The following is a 13,284-nucleotide window of genomic DNA, read 5'->3' as shown; positions in this document are numbered from 1 at the left end:
GCCATGAAATTAAAAGACGCTTACTCCTTGGAAGGAAAGTTATGACCAACCTAGACAGCATATTCAAAAGCAGAGACATTACTTTGCCAACAAAGGCCCGTCTAGTCGAGGCTATGGTTTTTTCAGTGGTGATGTATGGATGTGAAAGTTGGACTGTGAAGAAAGCTGAGTGCTGAAAAACTGATGCTTTTGAACTGTGGTGTTGGAGAAGACTCCTGAGAGTCCCTTGGACTACAAGGATATCCAACCAGTCCATTCTAAAGGAGATCAGCCCTGAGTGTTCTTTGGAAAGACTGATGCTAAAGCTGAAACTACAGTAGTTTGGCCATCTCATGGGAAGAGTTGACTCACTGGAAAAGACTCTGACGCTGGGAGGGATTAGGGGCAGAAGGAGAAGGGGACGACAGAGGATGAGATGGCTGGATGGCATCACAGACTTGATGGACAGGAGTTTAGGTGAATTCCAGGAGTTGGTGATGGACAAGGAGGCATGGCCTGCTGCAATTCATGGGGTTGCAAAGAGTCAGATACGACTGAGTAACTGAACTGAACTGAACTGAGCTAATGAATCGGAGAAGGCAATGGCACCCCACTCCAGTACTCTTGCCTGGAAAATCCCATGGACGGAGGAGCCTGGCAGGCTGCAGTCCATGGGGTGGCATAGACTCGGACACAACTGAGCGATTTCACTTTCACTTTTCACTTTCATGCATTGAAGGAAGTGGCAACCAACTCCAGTGTTCTTGCCTGGAGAATCCCAGGGACGCTGGAGCCTAGTGGGTTGTCATCTATGGGGTCGCACAGAGTCAGACATGACTGAAGCGACTTAGCAGCAGGAACTAATGAATTAATTGGAACTTGGAGTCAAGGGCAGTAGTCTGAGGAGAAGAGACACAGGCCTGAAGACACAGGTCTGACCCGGGCATGAAGGAGTCATTCACATTGCACAGCCCAGCAGGGAAGGTAGACCTGACCTACTGCTGACAAATCCGAATCACAGATCCCTCCCAGGATTTTCCCAAAGACACTCAGTTTAATTAATTTAATTAAGAAGAACCCTAACCCTACAGGCAGATTCCCTCAGAGCTGTCTCCAGCAAGAAAAGCAGAAGCGGAATCATGTGGGTGTGTCAGCCCCGCCCCCTAGTGGGATGCAGGGGAATGACAGGGTAGACATAGGCGGAAGACAGACTGCAGAGCAGAGTACCAAGTAGGCGGACCAGAGCACACACTGAAGAACACATAGTAAAAGACAAAATACCAAACCCTAGATCTGACAGAAAGACCTGTCGTTCCCATCTACAGACAAAGCTCTGGACGGAAGCGGCACTGTATCCAAACGCACGCTAAACGCTGTGTGAAGACTTCCATTTTTCAGATGGAGTACGAAGTACCAGTGGAGAAGGCAATGGCACCCCACTCCAGGACTCTTGCCTGGAAAATCCCATGGATGGAGGAGCCTGGTGTGCTGCAGTCCATGGGGTCGCTAACAGTCGGACACAACTGAGCGACTTCACTTTCACTTTTCACTTTCATGCATTGGAGAAGGAAACGGCAACCCACTTCAGTGTTCTTGCCTGGAGAATCCCAGGGGTGGGGGAGCCTGGTGGGCTGCCGTTTATGGGGTCGTGCAGAGTCGGACACGACTGAAGCGACTTAGCAGCAGCAGCAGGAAGTACCAGAGCATGGCTTCACTTTATCATTATTCAGCTAAGATCCATCCACTCCTTGGCCTCAGCCTTTGAGAGGGCGACCACCAAGCGCCTAGCTCAGTGTCCCTTCTGGTGTCCCTGCACTGGCTCATGGTTGAATGGTCATTGTGGTGACCACCCAGGCGACCAGTGTGACAAAAAAGGGGGGTCACCTGGACTGACTGTTAATATCTGAAGATCCAGTTGCAAACGATCCATACAACTTAGGGTAGAGAATCTCATACACTTTCTATGTTGAAACACTAAAGCATAATTTTCACTGCAAAAGAAAGACGGTGCAACAGAATGCAACCGTGAATGGTTTGGAGCGCTAATTATATGCATAAAATTACTTTAAAATATTAAAAAAGGAAAAGAAATTGAAAATACATGTAGTAAAGAGAGTGAATAAGTTTGCTAAATAGCTTACAGAGAATATCGTATCTTTTTTGGCTTACAACTTTATGAAAATTTTTTATTAGAATATAGCTGATTTACAAAACTATTTAGGCAATTTTATTAAATTTTAAAGTAATTTAGAATAACAGAGTTAGATTGTAACAATTCTGCACTTTGCAAAATTGTTTGATATGTGAAACTTCTCATATTAAACAAAATAATCTCTAAGAATTGTATTTAAATTTTAATTATGTAATTCCAATTAAGTCACAAGTCTTTCAAGAAAAAAAACCATTATCTGCAAATTATTTTTTTTTTTGCAAATACTTCAGATCTTGTGTAGATGAATTTAAACCAGAACATCAGTTTTACCAGTTATCATCAGGAGGAAAAACTCCAAAAATATCTACAAAAAATTAAGAATAAATCAGTATTCACTCCAAGTGTAAGAAACAATATTTAAAAATCTGAAAAGAAACCAAATGCCAAAAACACAATCTGTTCACAGTTGTCAAACTTCAAAAATCACAGACTATACACATGAATCAAGCACTCTTTTTAAGATCTGGTCTACTTGTGGGCCATTCAAACTCTTGTCTGAATGATGACTTTAGATGGTCACTCAATTCAATGGTTGGAAATCAAACGCTTGACTTTTGACAGTTACCTAAACTATGAATCCTAAGGACAACCTGCTCTGGAAAATATGTTTCTAGAAATAAATTTTCTGAATTACATTCTGCTGTACACATCAAAATAAACAGTGATTATTTTAAATGTGCTACTTCTGTATCATATACACCAAGCATCTGAACAGGCAGAAACAACCAGAGCCTATTTTAAACAGCATGATGGGTTAATGGTGAGTCCAGTCAGATTCTCTCCTAAAAAGTTTGACTGAAGAATATATATAGACTGGAAAAGCAGTTTCTTAAATGTCAGTGTCATACAGTTGTCATCAACAGTGGAACAAACAAGATGAAGGCTATGAATGGTTTGGCAGTCACAGACATAGTCAAGGGCTGGCTTGATGAGTACACAACCCGTGTAGCTGCAAAGACACACTCAGAAGCGCCTGGTTTGGTTTAACGCTCCCCTGTTGCAGTCTTGAAATTCTTCACAATTGTTTAATAAGGAGCCCAGGGACGGGGGAGCCTCATGGGCTGCCGTCTATGGGGTCGCACAGAGTTGGACATGACTGAAGCAACTTAGCAGCAGCAGTGTATGCTTGGGAAAAGGCAATGGCACCCCACTCCAGTACTCTTGCCTGGAAAATCCCATGGACAGAAGAGCCTGGTGGGCTGCAGTCCATGGGGTCGCACAGAGTCAGACACAACTGAGCGACTTCACTTTCACTTTTCACTTTCATGCATTGGAGAAGGAAATGGCAACCCACTCCAGTGTTCTTGCCTGGAGAATCCCAGGGACCGCAGAGCCTGGTGGGCTGCCGTCTATGGGGTCGCACAGAGTGGGACATGACTGAAGCGACTTAACAGCCATGTTCTTACTTTACTAGGGGACCCACAAATTATATGGCAAGTCTGGCATACAGTGTTTTGTTCACACCCTTCAGTATGTGTCCAGGAGGTAACTACAGCACAGAAGAATGTAAGGTCAGAGAAAGACAGCAAGAGTTTCACCATCCTTCATCAGAGATTTTGGAATGGTTTTGTCACAAACTTACTGTAAGATGTTCAAACACTATGGAATAGCAGACACTATGTGATTAAAAGGCTACTCAAACAATAACACACACACACAAACACGCCCTAATGCTGTAGTCTGCAGAACTTGGCACCTGCAGTTTGTTCACTGGAAACTACTGAAGAAGTAACCACACTAAAAGCCTTGTTAAGAATCCAAACGCTTCTCAGGGGACACCAGCTGTCAGATCCTCCCGTTCTTCAACCCCAGCGATGTGCTGAAATTGGAGTGCATTTCAGCACAGGCGAGAGGCAGATGGCCTCACCTGTAACCAAACATTGAGTTTAACACTCAGTCCTTTAGTGTTCTGCCAAAAGGTGTAAAAGCTTTTCTGAATATGTAGTAATTTCCAATGTGTTTTCTCAATTAATGGATATTGAGAGTATAATTCTTACCTGAAGGGGAGGTTTTCTTTCGTTTTGCTAAAATATTGGCAACCACTTGTCTAACATTGACAACACTTGTCACTAGAAAGGCAGGTCTCTGGACCAGTGGCATCAGCACCACCTGAAGTCTGTTAAAGAGGCAGGACTGGAATCTGCATTTTGACAAGATTCCCAGGTGAATGCGCCTATGGGTGCATTAAGGCTGAGAGGCTATTCTGGACAAGCACAGACCAAGTTCGGGCTTCAGGGGGCTGACCACCGGCACAGAGGTGTGCGTGCAGACCAGCTACCTTCAAGTCATTTCATGAAGACTGTTTTCAGTTCAGTTCCAGTATTGCTCTCCCTAAAGGGGCATGATTTCCCAGCTGCTTTATTTCCATTTAAGGCACCAGCAGTGAAGATCTCATGGTGTCACCTGTGTAGACAGAGACTAGGTGCAGAGCAGCAGCTCCTCATCCACACATGGCCACGGGGCGTAGACAGCCACAGTCAGCTTGGACGCACACTCAGCAAAGCGCACCACAACCTCAAAAGTGACTCCAGTGGACAGCTGTCATTTCTGCAGCCCAGTATCCCCACCTTTTGGTAGCAGACTCACTTTTTCTTTCCAAAAACTCTCTCAACTTTTGGACTATGAAGACTGGGTGGAGCCCACACCCACTGCCTGGCTCAGAGGCCTGGCCTCGCAGGGCTCATGGTGGCTGTTTCAGCAATGGAAACGTGACCCAGTCAGGACTGATAATAATCAGCCTTTAGACTTCTCAGATGAGATTTTAGACCAGGAGATTGTAAATCAGACCATCTTTCCCACTACAGGAAGAAAAAATCCCAGCCAAGGAAGAGCCAATGACAGGTAACAGAACCAAGAGACGGAGAAGGAAACAGAGTCCCGAGACGGTCAGCTGAGGCCCTGGACCAACCCAGCCCCAGATGCCTGCCCCCAGAGGTCTCCACTCAGAATCCCCTCTCCGGTTTTTAAAATTAGCCTGAAATGCATTCCTGACACTTTTAGCTGAAAGACTACTGGTTAACATGACTCTGCTCTGGGACTATGGCTTCAAGAAAGAGACACATACAAAGATCTATGTGAAGACCATTCACCAAAATTAATTCTTACAGCCTATTTTCTTTCTGTATTTTACAAATTACATAGTATGAACTCAATTTTATCAAACATAACTACACACACAGAGAAAAAAAGACTGGGACAAAATATATCAAAAATGTCATTAAAGGGTAATTCCAATTGGTTACAAATCACTTTTGTCTTTCCCTGGATTATTTCTCTTAATTTCTTAATTTCTTATAATTAATATGATTTTAAATAAGCAATAAATCATTTAAGGCATAGATTTAAAATCTTTTAAGGGAGTCTTTGTTAGCAATAGTGTTTCTACTCTAAGATCCAAAAAATTAGTGAATTAGGAATGAGAAGTTTTACAATTTTTTCTCAATCCTTTTATAAAAGGTGAAGGGAGGAGAACATAAGAAGCTCGGAAACTGCTAAATATAAGGGGCATAATTAACAGGCTCATGTTAAATGGCTCAGATAACACTCTCTCTTTTCTTAGCAAATATTTTCAATAGTCATAAAGTTATTCCTCTAATGAGGATCAACCTATAAAAGTTAAACTGACAAAGAAAAGATGGCAGTTGACAATTCCATGAGCAAAACCTAGGACTTTGAGACCACATCAAAGGAAATCTGATGAAACAGTAGGAAGGGATCAGCCTGTTTTCCAGAGATACTTACTCTGCAGTCTGCCAGACCTTGAAAATAAGATGGTAAAACCCAGTAGAGGGATCATCTGGAGAGGTGAGAGGCCAGATCCCAAAGAGTCAACAGAGAAAGGCAGGAAACTTCAAAGGTAGTCATAGAGGAGATAGGTAGGTGGGGCAAAAAAGAGAGGAAAGCGAAACTTAAAGATCTGAGGAGGATGGGGAAAGTGAGCTAAGCAAGTGGTGACGGGGGAAAGGAGAATGGATATATTTTGAGGAATATTTTTAAGGATGCTGAATTTTCAAACTCAATGCCTGACTGAAAAATGGGCTCCAAAACAGGATTCTTAGGGCAGTGAGACTATTCCTATTCTGTCTGATACATGGTCGATACATGCCATTATACATTTGTCAAAATTCATAGAATGCACAAAACAATGAACCCTAATGTAAAGCACAGACTTTACATGATAATGACCTACGTTCATAAATTGTAACAAACTGTTTACAGTGGAGGAGGCTGGAGGGGCAGGAGGTATATAGGAACTCTGTGTACTCAATTTTGCTGTGAACCTAAAATTGCTCTGAAAAATAGTCTCCTATTTAATAAAATCTTAGGTTCCAAAGAACAAAACTAACAACCCACTCTTTCTAAAATTTTTACACTTATAAATGGGAGATGTGAAGGACAGAAACAGCTGGCTTAGACTAGCCACCACTGCAGCCACAGAAACAACCAGAGACTTCAGAGAAACAGCCTAAGACTCGACATAGGAAACCTGGGCTGGCCCCGGGTGCTAACTGGGCTCTTCACTCACTAATAGACTCTCTGCAAGGAAAACCAACTCCGTCCTTAAATGCCCAAAGAGGATCAAAACCTACATGCCTGGACTGTGTGTGATGCAAGCCTCACAGTCCAAAAGCAACCCATCATGGCAACAGATCCAGATCTCGTATTTCATGTTGGTGTGTGCTGCTCCAGTAACGGTAATGCGCTGGGCACAATGACTGGAACACTCCAGATGAAACCTCTTTGCAAGCTCATCACTATATTTAATATAAAAGCATCCATACTGTGCACCGAATTTTTATTGGTTTAAAAAAATTAAAGGTTTTCTTTTTTTCCCCAGTTCCTTGATAGAGATCCAAAAAACAGGATGAAGCTGTGTAACTGTTAGCTGATGGCCTGTCTGGTTCCTATGAGCACAGGAGACCTCCCAAATGTCCAGGCTGAAGCCCCCACCTCACCCTCACAATGTAACACCAAATGGAAAGTATGTATCAGTCACTCAGTCAAGTCTGACTCTTTTGTGACCCAGTCATGTCTGACTCTTTTGTGACACTGTGGACTGCAGCCCACCAGGTTCCCAGGTCCATGGAATTCTCCAGGTGAGAATACTGGAGTGGGTTGCCATTTCCTTCTCCAGGGGATCTTCCCAACCCAGGGATCAAACAAACCCAGGTCTCCCGCATGGCAGGAAGATTCTTCACTGTCTGAGCCACCAAAAAGAAATATTTTAAATATGTGCCCCTATTTCAATGATTTCAAAGTATAGCTACCTCAGTGCTGTAAGGCATGAAAGTAAAGGCTCTACTTTAATTTTCAAAACACGTTTAGGTCCAGATTTTCAGAGGTCAGAGTTTTAGGTTTAAAGGTCTAAATTCAGACTAAAATATTCTGATTTGCACAATTTAACAAAATCTTTCAAATTTTTCAGTTTGTATGCCCACTGACCCAGCAATTCTACTTATAGGAACTCTCCACAAATATGCTTATATATTCACACAACTGTGACTATAAATGATACTGTTGTATCATCCATACCGCTAAAAACAGGAAAGAACCCAAATGTCCATGAAGTGTTTAAATAGAAAGACGTACCTCTCATATTTTTCACCAGTTTTTAAAATGAGGTGGACCTACTGTATCTCTTGCCATGGAAAGATGTCCATAATATACTGTTAGGTGGGGGGAAAGCAAATTTACAGAGCAATTTTGGAGTTGTACATATAAAAATTTCTGGCTAGGTAACCAATAAAATGATAGCGAGTTGAGGATTAAAAGAAACCTTATTTCTATCTCAGGTTTGTCTGCATTTTTTGGAATTTTTTTTACAAACTTCGACAGTTTTGCAATTTCTTCATTAATTAAAGTCATGCAAGGAGATGGTATGGGGAGGGAGGTGGGAGGGGGGTTCAGGATTGGGAACTTATGTACACCCGTGGCGGATTCATGTTGATGTATGGCAAAACCAATACAGTAATGTAAAATAAAGTAAAATTAAAAAAAAAAGTCTAAATCAATACATCAGCGTGAGAAAACTGCATCGATCCAATACACCTATTAACGAATACAGGCCATTATTATAATCCGCGGAGCCCAAATAAATCCCATCAGTATCCACGAGGCAATGAGCAGAGCCCCGCCTTATCTTCACCACCAAACTTGCCTTAAGAGCCGCGAAGCTTCAGACCCGCGCTGCCAAGTCGAACGTGGGGGAAGTACAGCCACAGTGTGGGGCCCTCCAGGAGGCTGCGGGGCTGGCGCAGCGGGCGACGCCCGGTTCGTCCACTTCGGTCCCCCCCGGCTGTCCCCGCGCCTCCCTACTCACCTCGGTTCCCTACTTCTGGCCCTCTGGGTCGCCGCGGACGGGCGCCCTTGCATCAGGACCTCTGTCCCCGCCCATACCCCCGTCCCCGCCCCGTCCCCGCCCCGTCCCTGCCCCCGCCCTGGCGCTAGGCTTTCGTTTCCTGCGAACTGAAAGCGAAACTCAGCGGAGGAAGCGCTAGTGAGCACGAAGTCCGTGCCCCCGCAGTTGGTTTCGCGTTTAAACGTGCGCGCTGTCTGCAGAACACGGCCTAAACTGGTTCCTAGAGTAAGCTCTTGTTTGGACATTTTAAGATCTCCGTAGTCATTCGGAGGTGTTTTACAATCGTTTGGCATTTCGTAATACACGTGGCAGCATTTTTTTTCTTTCTTGAAGCAATGATCTAATTTCTTAAATTGGGTATCTTAAAATTGTCTGGCTTGTAGATTCGATGACAGACGGTAGATAGATGCAAGACGAAGCCCGCTGTCCTCTGGTGCCCCTGGGGTGGCGCGGGGGCGGGGACGGGGAACCCGCTGTGACGCAGAGCTGGTGGGGAACAGAAAGTGAACTGTTCCACCTTAGACCCTCACGTACACTGGGTCCCTGAGAAATGCCAGGCTCCCTGCTGCTGCTGCTGCTGCTGCTGCTGCTGCTAAGTCGCTTCAGTCGTGTCCGACTCTGTGCGACCCCCATAGACGGCAGCCCACCAGGCTCCGCCGTCCCTGGGATTCTCCAGGCAAGAACACTGGAGTGGGTTGCCATTTCCTTCTCCAAGGCACGAAAGTGAAAAGCGAAAGTGAAAGTGAAGTCGCTCAGTTATGTCTGACTCTTAGCGACCCCATGGACTATAGCCTACCAGGCTCCTCCATCCATGGGATTTTCCAGGCAAGAGTACTGGAGTGGGGTGCCATCCCTGCTAAGCTCTAAACCTAATTCAGTCTATATGACAGGTTCCTAATAGAGGCCCCATTTTTATTTCAGTTTTATAGGCGCGGATACTAATTTTCAGAGAGGCTAAGTGGGACTTCGCAGATGGTCCAATGGTTAAGATTTCCCCTTCCAAAGCAGGGGGTCTGGTTTGGTCCCTGGTCTCCCTGGTTGGGGAGCTAAGATCCCACATGCCTCACGGCCAAAACACAAAAACATAAAACAGAAATGATAAAACACATTAAAAATGGCCCACAGCAAAAAAAAAAAAAAGAGGTTAAGTGACTTCACTAAGGTCACAAGATTACAAGGGATGAAGCCAGGATTCCAGAGGGTCTTAACCCTAATTCCCACTGCCACCCTTTGATATGAAATGCCAGGTTGCTGAAACTAGGGGCTCACCAGATGGGCATGCAGAGAAGTTAAGGTTCAAAGACAAATGGACAACTTGCAGTTCAGTTCAGTTCAGTTCAGTTGCTCAGTCGTGTCCGACTCTTTGCCAACCTATGGACTGCCTGTCCATCACCAACTCCCCAAGTTTACTAAAACTCAGGTCCATTGACTCAGTGATGCCGTCCAACCAACTCATCCTCTGTCGTCACATTCTCGTCACGCCTTCAATCTTTCCCAGAATCAGGATCTTTTCACATGAGTCAGTTCTTTGCATCAGGTGGCCAAAGTATTGGAGTTTCAGCTTCAGCATCATTCCTTCCAATGAACATTCAGGACTGATTTCCTTTAGGATGGACTAGTTGGATCTCCTTACTGTCCAAGTGACTCAGGGTCTTCTCCAACACCACAGTTCAAAGCATCAGTTCTTCGGCACTCATCTTTCTTTATAGTCCAACTCTCACATCCATACATGACTACTGGAAAAACCACAGCCTTGACTAGATGGACCTTTGTTGGCAAAGTAATGTCTCTGCTTTTTAATAAGCTGTCTAGATTGGTCATAACTTTTCTTCCAAGGAGTAAGCATCTTTTAATTTCATGGCTGCAGTCACCTTCTGCAGTGATTTGGGAGCGCAAAGAAATAAAGTCAGTCACTGTTTCTACTGTTTCCCCATCTATCTGCCATGAAGTGATGGGACCAGATGCCGTGATCTTAGTTTTCTGAATGTTGAGCTTTAAGCCAACTTTTTCACTCTCCTCTTTCACTTTCATCGAGAGGCTCTTTAGCTCTTCTTTACTTTCTGCCATAAGGGTGGTGTCATCTGCATATCTGAGGTGATTGATATTTCTCCCAGCAATCTTGATTCCAGCTTGTGCTTCATCCAGTCCAGCATTTCTCATGATGTATTCTGCATATAAGTTAAATAAGCAGGGTAACAACATACAGCCCTGCTGTACTACTTTCCCAATTTGGAACCAGTCTGTTGTTCCATGTCCAGTTCTAACTGTTGCTTCTTGAACTGCATACAGATTTCTCAGTAGGCAGATCAGGTGGTCTGGTATTCCCATCTGTTAAAGAATTTTCCACAGTGTGTGGTGATCCACACAGTCAAAGGCTTTGGCATAGTCAATAAAACAGAACTAGATGTTTTTTTGGAACTCTTGCTTTTTTGATGATCCAACAGATGTTGGCAATTTGATCTCTGGTCCCTCTGCCTTTTCTAAAACCAGTTTGAACATGTGGAAGTTCACGGTTCTCGTATTGCTGAAGCCTGGCTTGGAGAATTTTGAGCATTACTTTGCTAACATGTGAGATGAGTGCAATTCTTAAGTAGTTGGAGCATTCTTTGGCATTTCTTTTCTTTAGGATTGGAATGAAAACTGACCTTTTCCAGTCCCGTGGCCACTGCTGAGTTTTCCAGATTTGCAGGCATATTGAGTACAGCACTTTCACAGCATCAGCTTTTAGGATTTGAAATAGCTCAACTGGAATTCCATCACCTCCACGAACTTTGTCCATAGTGATGTTTCCTAAGGCCCACTTGACTTCACATTCCAGGATGTCTGGCTCTAGGTGAGTGATCACACCATCATGATTATCTGGGTTGTGAAGATCTTTTTTGTGCAGTTATTCTGCGTATTCTTGTCACCTCTTCTTAATATCTTCTGCTTCTGTTAGGTCCATAACATTTCTATCCTTTATTGAACCCATCTTTGCATAAAATGTTCCCTTGGTAACTCTAAGTTTCTTGAAGAGATCTCTAGTCTTTCCCATTCTATTGCTTTCTTCTATTTCTTAGCACTGATCACTGAGGAAGGCTTTCTTATCTCTCCTTGCTATTCTTTGAACTCTGCATTCAAATGGGTATATCTTTTCTTTTCTCCTTTGCTTTTCGCTTCTCTTCTTTTCACAGCTATTTGTAAGGCCTCCTCAGACAGCCATTTTGCTTTTATGCATTTCTTTTCCTTGGGGATGGTCATGATCCTTATCTCTTGTACAATGTCATGAACCTCCATCCATAGTTCCTCAAGCACACTATCGGATCTAGTCCCTTAAATCTATTTCTCACTTCTACTGTATAATCATAAGGGATTTGGTTTAGGTCATATCTGAATGGCCTAGTGGTTTTCCCTACTATCAATTTAAGTCTGAATTTGGCAATAAGGAGTTCATGATCTGAGCCACAGTCAGCTCCCAGTCTTGTTTTTACTGACTGTATAGAGCTTCTCCATCTTCGGCTGCAAACAATATAATCAGTCTGATTTCGATGTTGGCCATCTGGTGATGTCCATGTGTAGAGTGTTCTCTTATGTTGTTGAAAGAGGGTGTTTGCTATGAACAGTACGTTATTTTCAACATATTCAATGTTCAAACTTCACCAGTTATCCCAGTATTGTCCTTTCTATCAACTCTTTTCCAGTACAGAATCTAAGTCATAATCTCCTTCATTTATGTTTTTTATTATTAAACTTTTTATTTTGAGATAATTGTAAGAAATCATGCAGAGAAATTCGAGTTTTCCCATCTAGTAGCACTGTGGCACATACTGAAGAGGAAAATTTTTAATTTTATATAACTTTCTCCTTCTGCCTCTGTAGCTCAGTTTGCCCCTTGCAAAGGCTAGATCATGTAGGTCACGTAGTCTCAGAAAGTGGGGACGTGCAATAGTAGGAACTGGAGTTTATCTCACTCACCCTTGTCCTGCTCTTTGCAATCGCCCAGCCCCTGCAAATCTGCTTAATCATGCCTGTCCAGGCCAGGCATTCCCCTCCCCACCCTTGACTGCTGTTCCCCTGCGTGTGAACCCCCTAGTTTAAACCAATTAATAGTTAGTGTTGCCCACTACAGTCTGTCTGTAAAAACTCTCTAATCCCTTTGTTCAGGGCTCAGAGCTTGTAGTGTTAACTCCTCTGGGCCTGCTGGCATAATAAACCTGAGTTCTCCAACTCTCCGAGTGTGGTGCTTGGTTTCTCAAGTACTGGTTTCTGCAACAATATCACAATCAGGATATTGACACCGATGCAGCCAATGTTCATGCTGAACATGTCCACGGACTCAAGCATCTCATAGGTCACCCTTCACAGACACAACTACTTCCACCCCCCACCCCCGACCTCAGCCTCTGCCAAACACTAATGTGTTCGTCATTTGTATAACTTAGTCATTCCAGAAACTTTAGGTAGGGGAATTCGCTACCAGTCCAGGGCTTAGGACTCTGTGCTTCTAATGCAGGGGGCACAGGTTCAATCCCTGGTGGGTGAAAACTGAGACCCTGTGATCCTTGGGTGCGGCCAAACAACACATTTGGATTTATTTGGATAGAATGTTATCCAAATGAAATCACACAGCACGTAATCTTTGGAGATTGGCCTTTTCACTCAGCTTAACACTCTAGAACATCATCCAGGTTGTTGAAAGTATCAGTACTTTGCATCTTTTTATTTTAGTGGACAACGGTTGGTTTGGCTGCAAAGA

The 13,284-nt window shown here is 43.7% G+C and overlaps 1 protein-coding gene across 3 annotated transcripts in view; it reads right to left on the bottom strand.

Moving 5' to 3' along the window:
- The window catches only part of USP18 (ubiquitin specific peptidase 18), a 63,306-nt gene that overhangs the window by 25,940 nt on the left and 24,082 nt on the right, over nt 1-13,284 (bottom strand). Inside the window, exon 1 of one of the 3 annotated variants that reach the window (XM_069585359.1) lies at nt 8,349-8,658. The exons of 1 other annotated variant lie outside the window; for it this stretch is intronic. The gene's annotated coding sequence lies outside the window, so the exon portion shown is untranslated. Of the gene's footprint in view, nt 1-8,348; nt 8,659-13,284 lie in introns of those variants that run through there. One more of the 3 variants, XM_069585360.1, reaches the window with a different exon arrangement.

This window comes from Ovis canadensis, chromosome 3, assembly GCF_042477335.2.
Source record: "Ovis canadensis isolate MfBH-ARS-UI-01 breed Bighorn chromosome 3, ARS-UI_OviCan_v2, whole genome shotgun sequence".
NCBI lineage: Eukaryota > Metazoa > Chordata > Mammalia > Artiodactyla > Bovidae > Ovis > Ovis canadensis.
This window is presented reverse-complemented; position numbering and strand designations above follow the sequence as displayed.